Below are 10,475 nucleotides of genomic sequence, written 5' to 3'. Positions count from 1 at the left end.
AGATCCCACTTACAGAGCACGAGGACGGCAAGTCAAACTGCTGGGCGCATTCAGCACGCGAGGGGTGGGACAGGCAAAGCAGTGATACAAAGCAGAGTTCAGAGAAATGAAAACAAGTGCCAAGAGAGAAAAACGCTCCGGGATTTCTTCACCTCTCCTCCGGACGCTCAGGAAGGCGCAGCTGCTGCGGCTCCGTGTGGCTGCCCTGGGGCCATCGGGGTGACACAAAGTGCTGCCCGGGATGAGGGCTGCGTTAAATGCTCTGCGCTCCCCACCCCGTGTGCTTCTGCAGAGCCCAGCTGTGCTAGCAGCTGCCATGCAGCAGACACACAGCTTTGGAGAAGCTGCCAAGCATCTCCTCACAACGCACGCGTGTGGTTTGCAAAGGGTTGGATTTTTAGTTCATTTCGTTTTTCTTTTAATACTGAGATTAGAGCTGGTAAAAGCGTCCCCTGCTTTCTGTACGGGCTGCTGCAGCCCCCCGAGCAGCCTGGGACAGAGCACGGCTTCCAAAGCATAAACGTTCCTCCCTGTGTCTCATTAATGATACTCCTTAGCAAAACTGCTCGGAGAGATGAATCATTTTACTCCCCTTGTGTTTTTATTTTAGCAACGAGCGATGTCATTGTCTTGTCTAAAGGAAAACAGAACCAGAAGGAAACTCAGGGAGGAAACCCACAGGCGCGTTCCAAGCGCACGGCTGTGACACATCAGTCAGAGCCGAACGTGGGCCACCTTCCTGCCCAGACAGAAAGCCACAAGGATGCAGCGAAGCACAGTGTTTAACCTGAGGCTGAGCACACTGTCGGGAAGAAGGCATTAAAACCTGCACTGGGCTGATGTGCAATCGCTGGTACAGACTTGGCCTATCTTTGACACATGCCTTCTCTGTAACATCTCATAATTTAAGGAACAAAAATGCTTCTGAATGCTTTTGACTGTAGAAGTGTGAAAGCAGCTTCCTCTGAAAGCCAATGAGATCCCAAGCGGGGCCAGGAAGCCGTGAGTTGTGCACCATAAACATTTCCATGATGCAAATTAATAAGTCTCTCTGAGGCTTGGCAAGTGTGCCACACGCAGCATTGCTGAGGCCATCGCTCTTTTATCTGTGTGTTTTCTTCCTTTATCCTTGCCTCACTCCGTGACAGGTTTGAGATTTTCAGCATCACAACTGCAGCCCGGCTTGTCGAGCTGCACATCAACACAGGTTGGTACGTACGTGAGAAATACGAATAGAGATAAAAATAGTCATTAACTCACTTTAGGATACTGAGCAAATAAGACGGGTGTGCTCCAGCAAAGGAAGGGGCTGCAACCATTGCTGCCCACATTGCCCAGTGCTGCTGCCTGCAGGGCTGCCCCTCACACAGCCCTCTGTTGCGGGGGGCCGTGGAAGCAGCGCCCACCCCAGGCCCAGCTATGAATGGGAAGAGCAGGCCCGGCCCAGGTGCTCATCTGCTGCACGGAATGCCTGTGACAGCCAAATCCACCTTACTACAATCAGAGACCTTCAGACCTCATTGTAAAGATGCTAAAAAGCTCCAGCTACTTTGGCAATTACTGCAACATATTTTCAGGCAGTTTTTAAGGGCATTAGCAAGATAAAGCAAAGCAAAGAAATATTGCTTTTAAAAGGAATGTTAAACATGCACCTTATCATCCAGCCACTTTATTTTAATGAGGTTTGCTTTACTTCTCCTGGTATTTGCTTTGTCACATGGTGCAAGTCTCTGAGCGTTTCCATAGGCACCAATGACTTTGCGGGGCTGCATGGGCAGCACTGCAGCTCTCGTGCCCCATCCTGCTGGGCAGCGAAGCCTCAGCTTTCACTGCACAAAGCTGTGAGCCCTGCAGATCGGAGGTGTTAGGAGGGAGCTGTGTGCCCATCCCTGAAGTGGGAATGCAGCTACAGGGTTTTATTTATGGGGATATTAAATATGCAACAATCATTCCCCAACATCAGAGTAATAAACATCACTGCTCCATCTGATCTGAAATCAGCAAGCGTGCTCCTCGCGTTCACAGAGAGACACGATGCTACATTATTTATGCTTTGTATATGAGCAAATATAGAGAAATAAGTTAATTTGGTACAATTCAGCAGAGCAGATTCAGGGCAGATTATTGCACACCCTTCAGTCAGATCACACTCCTTTCTGTAAACAATTGTTTCTCCTCCAGAAAAGTGGGTTAAAGAATTCTAATTAAGGGATCAGCAGAAACATTTCTGAGAAGTTTGATTTAGATCTGACTACACGTGGAGCACTGCCACCCCTCCTGCTCGACAGCATTCACTGAGATGTAACAGCAAAAGAAGTGGAAGAAAAAAGGAAATAGAGCCATTCTGCTCCTCTTAGCACTTCTCCTTGTTGCCAACCACACACAGCACATTTCTTTAAGCCACTGTCTGTCCACCCCAGCAGTGTGATGTATACTGCTGCCCCGGTATTACAGAGTGGAAATAGCATTGCAAGTGGCAGCCAGCAGTCACCAGGTTGTCACACGGACTATAACACGCCGTGTCCAAACACTGGGCATTGCTGGGGACGGGCAGCAGCTGCAGCACCTGCTCAGTGCCCACGTGGCAACTTGCAGCTCCGTTGGCAGTCCCAGCCCGGGCACGGCCAGGTCTGTGAGCACGGCCACTGCCTGTGACATGGGCTGGGGTCACAGGGCAGGGGGTGACACAGTGGCAGAGCCAAAACGCTGCTCCCAGTGCAGCCCCTGGTGCAGGCTGCCTGCTGGACGAGGCAAGTGATTGCAAGGACAACCCCCCGAAATGGAAATCCAGTGTTTTCACTGTACCTGCTCTGGTTTCTTTATGTTTTATTCAACATTTTCCTGCCTGTACAGAAGGCTGTAAATACCAGCAGGTTAATGAACACTTATTATAATCATTATGACTATTAACCAGGGAGGGCTGTGAAGTTTCGGGGCTGTTGTGTAACCCTGCAGTGCTACAGAAGCAGCCACCTTCATTCCCAGCCCCTGTGTCAGAAGCATGGGAGACGTTGTCCAGACTGGGCCCTGACGGCAGCCCTGTGCCCCAGCACTGATGGATATTAAGCACCCCAGAAAACTCAGCCATTAAACGAATTAAAGATACTCCACAGCTGCACGGAGACCTTCCTACTCTTCATATAAATGCAGGATTGCTATTACCCCTTCCGTGCTGCCCTATGGCAGTATTAGCCAAGGGTTTGCTGGACCCCACTGTCACCTCGAGCCTGGCAGGAAGGAAAATCCTCCTGTGGTGCAGCTGCAGGAGGAATAACAGGAATTCGGGGCCAGGAATCCCCTTGGAGACAGATTTCTGAGCAGCCACAGCAAGGCCTCTGATACACGTGTGTGTGCGTGTGATGGTGAAGGGGATGAGATGAAAAAGAGGGGATGAGAACCATCCTTCAATCTCTCAAGAGTTTAACTTAAATCCTTCTTTCTGAGCGTAAGACCTGAATCAGGCTCAAGGAAAGAAAAACTTAGTTAATCAGAGGTAGCCAAGTTCAAAGTGCGCCTGGGGTCAGCGTTAGGGCTGCTTCGCTTTGGGGGTGCAGGATCTGTGGGTAATCCCTGCCTGCTGCCAACGACAGCTACAGGATGTCTGCTGTGTGCTGGCAGTAACTAAACGTGAAGGTCTCCTTTCCTTCCACTCATCTTTTTAAAGCTAGATGTTAACACTGAATTGTACCTGAGGTCCACGTACAGCACAAGGCTTTAGAATACTGTGCTCAGCCCAGTGGCACCGCACACGGTTCCCTGCAGGACCCCTGGGGCACAGAAGAGATGGGTGGATGTCACTGCAGGTCACAGAATCATAGAATGGCCTGGGTTGAAAAGGACCACAATGCTCATTGAGTTCCAACCCCCTGCTATGTGCAGGGTCGCCAACCATCAGACCAGGCTGTGCAGAGCCACATCCAGCCTGGCACCGAATGCCTGCAGGGATGGGGCATCCAGGTCATGCTCGGTGTGCCCATCCCAGCACAGGGCTGGGCCAGCAGGGCTGCGTACCACACAGCAGGGGTGGGAGAAAGGTGAGAGCTGCTGGGGCTACAGAGCAGTGCGGTGGAACGTCGGCTAAAATCGGCTGCGAATGGATTCAGATTGAAAACCAGGAGAGGGCTTTTAACCAGCACAGAAGTGAAATTCGGGGTTGGCCTTCCAGAGCGGGGAGACTGCAGGAGCAAACCTTGTTGAGGTTAAGATGGAGAAAATACGGTTAGGAAGAATATTCTAAGAGCTGTCAGTAGCAGAACGGTCTGCATCTGCTGAACAAAGGTCCCTCTGCTCACGGGGCACACGGCCCGGCCGGCGCTGTCATTTCCTCTCAGAGGCACAGCCGCACCTGAAGCCCTTCCCAGCAGCTGGCACAGAGGGATGAGCTGTGACAGCAGCGCCCAGCACTGCTCTGGCCACTGCAGCAGCCCGACCCCGTGCCTGGGGCTGCCCCAGCACCCACATCTCCCAAATACACACAGCCGGACCTGAGGGGGGAGTTCTACGCCATGCCCAAACAGGAAAGCCGGCATTTACTTCCTTCATCTCTACACGAAGTATCTCATTTCAATTTAATTTCACAGTTGTAATGGATTTTTCAAAAATATTCAAGAACATATTTACCTTCCAACATCTTATTTCCTTCCACATTTGAAAAAAACTTTCTATCTAATCCCTCAAGTCATCCCACAGTCTGAATAATTTCAGGTTTTTAATCAATAGCTGTCAGACTTGTCAAATTACTTTAGGGACCACAAAGCAATTTTTAAACATTCATAAACCCTCGTAGAACAGTTAAGTGCACTGAATTTTAAAAGAAAGAGGAACTGAATAACACTGATCAAATAGGATTATATTCTGGCAAATTATAAATTAGTTTTTTATGAATCATCTCACAGCTACTTATGTAGTGTCAGGCTTCTACTACTGCAGGGGAGAGAAGGGACTGCTCACCTTGGGACAGAGGAGCCTTTTTTTTGCTTCTGTGCCTACTGAGCAGGAGCACAGAGCAGGGAGCATGGAGCAAGGAGCATGGAGCAAGGAGCAAGGAGTAAGATGCATGGAGCATGGAGCAAGGAGCATGGAGCAAGGAGCATGGAGCACGGAGCAAGGAGCATGGAGCAAGGGGCAAGGAGCATGGAGCAAGGAGCATGGAGCAAGGAGCAAGGAGCATGGAGAAAGGAGCATGGAGCAAGGGGCAAGGAGCATGGAGCAAGGGGCAAGGAGCATGGAGCAAGGAGCATGGAGCAAGGAGCATGGAGCAAGGAGCAAGGAGCATGGAGCAAGGAGCAAGGAGCAAGGAGCATGGAGCAAGGGGCAAGGAGCATGGAGCAAGGGGCAAGGAGCATGGAGCATGGAGCAAGGAGCAAGGAGCAAGGAGCATGGAGCAAGGGGCAAGGAGCATGGAGCATGGAGCAAGGCATTTTCTTGCTGTCCTTAGGAAGAGCAGCCCCACTGTGCATCCTGCTGCCTCAGCCAGGAGTGGCCAAATCGTAGCTCCAAAACTGAATAGATGCATCCTAGCTGCTGGCCCCTTCCCAGCCCAGCCTTTGCTTCCCAGCATGCTGCTGGCATGCAGATCTGTCTGGCATGTCAGTCTAGAAACGATGGTCGCCAAAAGTTCTCAGTTTGTCGGACAAAGACCATCTGGAGCCACGGCGCAGCTCGAACCATTTATGGGGAAGATTTTCCATGTTGCACAAAGGCAAACTATCAGCTGAATGCAGAGCTGTGCCGCTGTCTGTTCTGCGCTCGTTGTAGGAACAAAGAGAGACTGAGAATGTCTGAAGAAGTCAAACGTGTTTATCCAGCAGTGGCTTTAAACACAACAGTCCCACCTCATCATCACAGCATCCTTCCTAAATTTGAGGGATGTGGCTTGCATAGGGGAAAAGAAGGGAGCTTCATAGCTCCACCAAGAATGCTGGAAGTCCTCCAGGAAAAAGTACAGCTCAGATCAAAGAGAGGGTGAGGGATGATCAGGAGGAAGGAACGCCTCAGCTGGCCACATACAGACTAACAGCCCAGACCCCGTGCCCTGCTGCTCACAGCCAAACTCTTCCCCTTTCCCTGAGCCACCCCAACACTCCTCGCCCTCACTGACCGGGCAGTACCTCCTGCTGCTGCTGAGCCCTGTGGGGAGAGGAGGCATTTTAGCCCTGCTGTGGGTGCACCACGAGACCAGGGCAGCTCCTATTCCTGGAGACCAGAGGCGGGAGGGGACAGGAGGTCAAGCAGAAGGCACTGCGCTCCCGGGGACAGCAGGAGAGGAGGCACTGCTGCCACACGAGGTGCAGAGTACCACACAGACACGGCTGTGAGTCAGAGCACAGCCCCCAGGTCCTGCTCTGGAAGGGCTCATCTCAGCCCATGCTGTGTCCCACCGCTGGTTGTCCCCTTACAGCTCCCAGAGCTCCAGCACACACAGCTCTGCGGGCGCTCAGCACTGCCCGCTCTGCCAGCGAGGCTCCCCACCCTGCTGCGTCGTGAGGCGCTCAGTGCTGCATCTGCTGCCGATGTCCTTTGCCAGAGATGTGCAATTCTATATGTAAAGCCTCTAAATACTGAACAGTGATTGCTTTTAGCCTTTACGTTGGTATCCCAAAGGATTTTTGCTGCTGCCATCTTAATCGCTGCAGTACTGACAGCAACAGGAGAGACCGCGCTGCACGCAGCCCCATCTCTGGATGCTCACAGCTCACAGCTGCTGTTTGCGTGCCCATGCTCAGATGCCACGGGGCAGGAGGTCAGCGAGCACAGCTCTGGGCACCCATCCAACCCAGCTCTGACACTGCTGCAATGCCCAGCCCAGCACGCCGGGAGCTGAACCTGTCCAGGCTTTGGGAAATGCCATTCCAGGAGCACAGGTGTCAGTACCTGCCCAGGCCGAGCCTGGAAATAATTAACAGAGGCAGCTCAGGGCTGAAGATAGAAAGGGAAGGAGAGCGGATGAGCTGATGGATAGTGCAAGCAAGAGGGAAATGTGGGACTGTCTGAGTGATTCACAGTAACCGGACTTGCTTTTTTATGCAGTTCAATTTGAGAAGCATAAATATTTTTCAACAAGGACATTGCACTGAGTTCATTGGCTTTTAGGGCTGCGTCTGCTTTTCTGTGTGCGGTGCTCTGTGGGTCCATGCTGCCCACCCAGCACCCAGCGGAAGGCTGTTATTCTCTTTCAGCTTTCTCAGTATTTAGTTTATTGCTAACTGTTTGCCCAGTGAACTAGAAAACCAAATATATCCAAGCACTCGGTGCTAGCACGCAGATGCTCATAGAAACACGTGTGCAATGACATGCACTGAGTGTCCTCGGCCACAACAGCAGAGCTGCAGGATCTAAATAGGGTAAGGAACGGCGCAGGGCGCCAACCAGGTCGGCTCACGGAGCGAACTTCTTCTAAGCGAAACGATTAACCCCCCGAATTGCACTTGATAAGGATTCAAGCATTTCATTACTCTGCATTAGTAATAATAATAAAATCAGAGTGCTTTTTGTCATGAGATACCCTGCCTGGGGGATTGTGAAAGAACATTTAATTACAGGGCTGTTTCATTAAATGTAAAAATTAAACCAAAGACAAGAGGGTGTGATTTTGGGAAGGAAAAAAGGAGCAGTAACGTAATGAAAAAGGATCTATACAGCATGGGAGCTGGCAGGGAACACGGCACAGGAAGCACAGAACAGAGCTTCCCACATTCAGGGGGAGAGATACGCCTGGGAGCAGCAGCAGCCCTGAGCCCCACGGCCTCTCCACCCCACACCGGGGCTGCAGATCCCAGCACAGCCTGCCCAGCTCCTGTCTGGGCACAGCAGCACTGCTTCTGCTCCAAGTGACCCCAACCCCAAACCATTTTGCATTCTCCTTTCTTTTTACCTTTTGAGACCTCCCCATACAAACAGCTGGCGTGGAGGTGTGGGTCTGCTCAGCACACAGCAAAGCAGGCCGGGGCTGCTCTACACGCTTGGCTGTAACTCAGGGAATTAATTACTGAACAACATTACTTACCACGGGGGCATCACCAATATGAAAACCACTCAACGTAAAAATCAGCCGGGTGGCCCAAGCCTGGCACTGCTCACCCCACAGAAAGAGCCACGCAGACAGCCACAGCCGGAGAGGAGCTGATGGAACCAAATGTCCTCCAGCTGACCAGAAGGAGAGAAGCCATAAAATGCAATAGGAAAGCTCACACAAGGACACTGAAGGCGGATGGCAGGCTGGCTCGGGTGCCCTTTGTGTGGCCTCTGGAAGGGCAGTGTGGAGGTGTGGGGCAGCAGCTGCCCCCCCCACCCCCCGCCCCACCGCAGGACTGCAGGCCCGTGTCCCAATGCTTCCTGCCTGGACTTCCAGGAGGGCAATACTGGGACAGTGCTCAGTGCTCCCAGTGAGGCTGGTGGCCCTGGGATGTGCTGCTTACATCTGCTGGGCGCTGCAGCAGCTCAGCCCGTGCCTGGTCTGACACACCGGGAGCTGGGAATGGTGCCGGAGCACCGCCCTGCAGGGCGGGATGGGAGTGGGTCAACCTTCACCTCACTGCAGTCCCAGAGGGAGTGGGAGAGAAAAAATACAGAACCGAAAGGCTCAGATCTGTCTGAACGCTTTGGGTTTCTGTTACCTCCAGCTGCACCTTCCCAGATCTGAGCTCACACCTGCCCGTGCATTGTCTTAAAATAGTCGGTGCCGCTTCCAGAGTGTGTTTGCTGTACTTCCAAAAGTGGAAACTTCACGCATGTGAAAAACAAAATACATCCTGAATGAACGTTAACACCACTACCGGCCCCCGAACCGCCCCCTGCAGCGGCACTACTGCAGCACACCCCGCAGCCACCCGAGCCCAGCGCCGGGACCGGCACTAATGGGCCCCGCACCCGGCTGGGCTGTGCCAGCGCTGCTGCTAATGGCCACAGACACCCTCTGCTTTAAAACACCACAGTGCTTTTCACAGCTGAGTAACTCCAGTCACCGTCAGGCAGGCTTACAGCTCTATCAGCAAACACGGCAGAGAAACCAGCCGCTTCCTTCCTACATGTGATGCCTTTCGTTGCCTTCAGAAGGATGTTCTGAACAGAGATCAACATACAAATAGGAGCACAAATACATACCGATTGAGACGCTGTATTTTTCCTGAGATAAGGAAGATAACCTTCTAACCACAAAGGCACTGCTGGGGCTCTGTGCCCTGGAAGCAGTGCCCGCATGCAGCACACAGCCGCCCCCAGGAGCCCCTCCTGCTGCCCCCGGCAGCCCAGGACCACATGGGTTACCCTCATTCCTCTCATTAAAGTAATAAATGTGGCTTAGGAACACAGTTCCGTACAAATACCATGGGATCTGGCCCTAATACACTCAGCTTTATAATTAACACCAACATGAGTGCCTATGAAGGCTCAGAGGTCTCTGGAGCTGATCAGGGAGTAAGTGTGTTTAAGGCCCAGATGTGTGGGGTGTCCCAGTGGTGCTGGGGGGTTTCTGGGCTCAGCCTCTCCAAAGGGACATCCTGCACCAGGGGCGGCCCCAGCCCTGTGGATCAGCAGCAGGGCATGGAGCACAGCACTGTCTGTAACCACTTTTTGACTGAGTGGGAGAAGAAGCAGAGATGGAAAATACCCTGAGGTTATATGATGGTATTTAAAAAAAAAAGAAGCTCCATGGAGAAACTACTGCTGGGATTTGATTTGCTGTCATTCCCATTGGCATTTCTGAGAAGTTTCCTCTTTATAAGTAAAACATATTTTAAAGCCAAATGTTCGCTTCTGGGCATTCTGGTGCAACCCGGTGAAGAACGCTGTGCAGTATTTAGAAAATAGAGCCCAGCTGCTCTGAGGGGCCTCGGGTCTGCTCTGCAATCACAGCAACTGGGATCGGTGCCCCACAGCAACAGGAACTGCACAAATATATAAAACCAGCACAGCCTCAGAGGCATCATTTCAAACACAAACAGCCACAGCCATCCAGTCGCTCCACTTTTGCCAGCTGTGAAATGGGAACACGGGCTATAGCTGCTGCTTTGAAGAGTGGTTGGGAGACCTCATAGAAGGATGTTTAGAACATACTACGTATGTGTTCGACTTGACTCTTCTGAGAGCATTCTCCCACATGCTGCTGGGGGCCTGACTCACCGCACGGCCTTTGGCAAGATGCTGATCTTCTCTGTCCTTTCATTTACGTTTCTCGGGCAGTACCCCAATAAGCCACCAGTCTATCCAATACAGCCTCCTGCCTCCAGCGGTAGCTAATAGCTGACGTTTCAAAGGAAGGCAATCTTGTTAACAGAGGGAAAATATAGTTCCTGACCCTTGAAGGCAGGCAGGCAGAGCCCTGAAACTTTTGATTTATTCTTCCTGCTGATGTTGGTTGCTTAGCTACAAATATTCTCAATGCTCATAAAAGGCTCCCTCCTTTACTCCTTCTCACCGCTATGTTTTAAGTCCAGCCATGGTTTATTTTCCCTGAAACCTAGGTGATGAGATTTCAC

At 51.8% G+C, this 10,475-nt stretch overlaps 1 protein-coding gene across 16 annotated transcripts in view; it reads right to left on the bottom strand.

The window, feature by feature from the left end:
- DAB2IP (DAB2 interacting protein) overlaps positions 1-10,475 on the bottom strand; it is a 180,079-nt gene that overhangs the window by 50,020 nt on the left and 119,584 nt on the right. The gene's annotated exons all lie outside the window — the stretch shown is intronic.

Source organism: Gallus gallus, chromosome 17, assembly GCF_016699485.2.
Source record: "Gallus gallus isolate bGalGal1 chromosome 17, bGalGal1.mat.broiler.GRCg7b, whole genome shotgun sequence".
NCBI lineage: Eukaryota > Metazoa > Chordata > Aves > Galliformes > Phasianidae > Gallus > Gallus gallus.
Note: the sequence above shows the minus strand (reverse complement) of the source record. Positions and strands in the feature narration are given on the sequence as shown.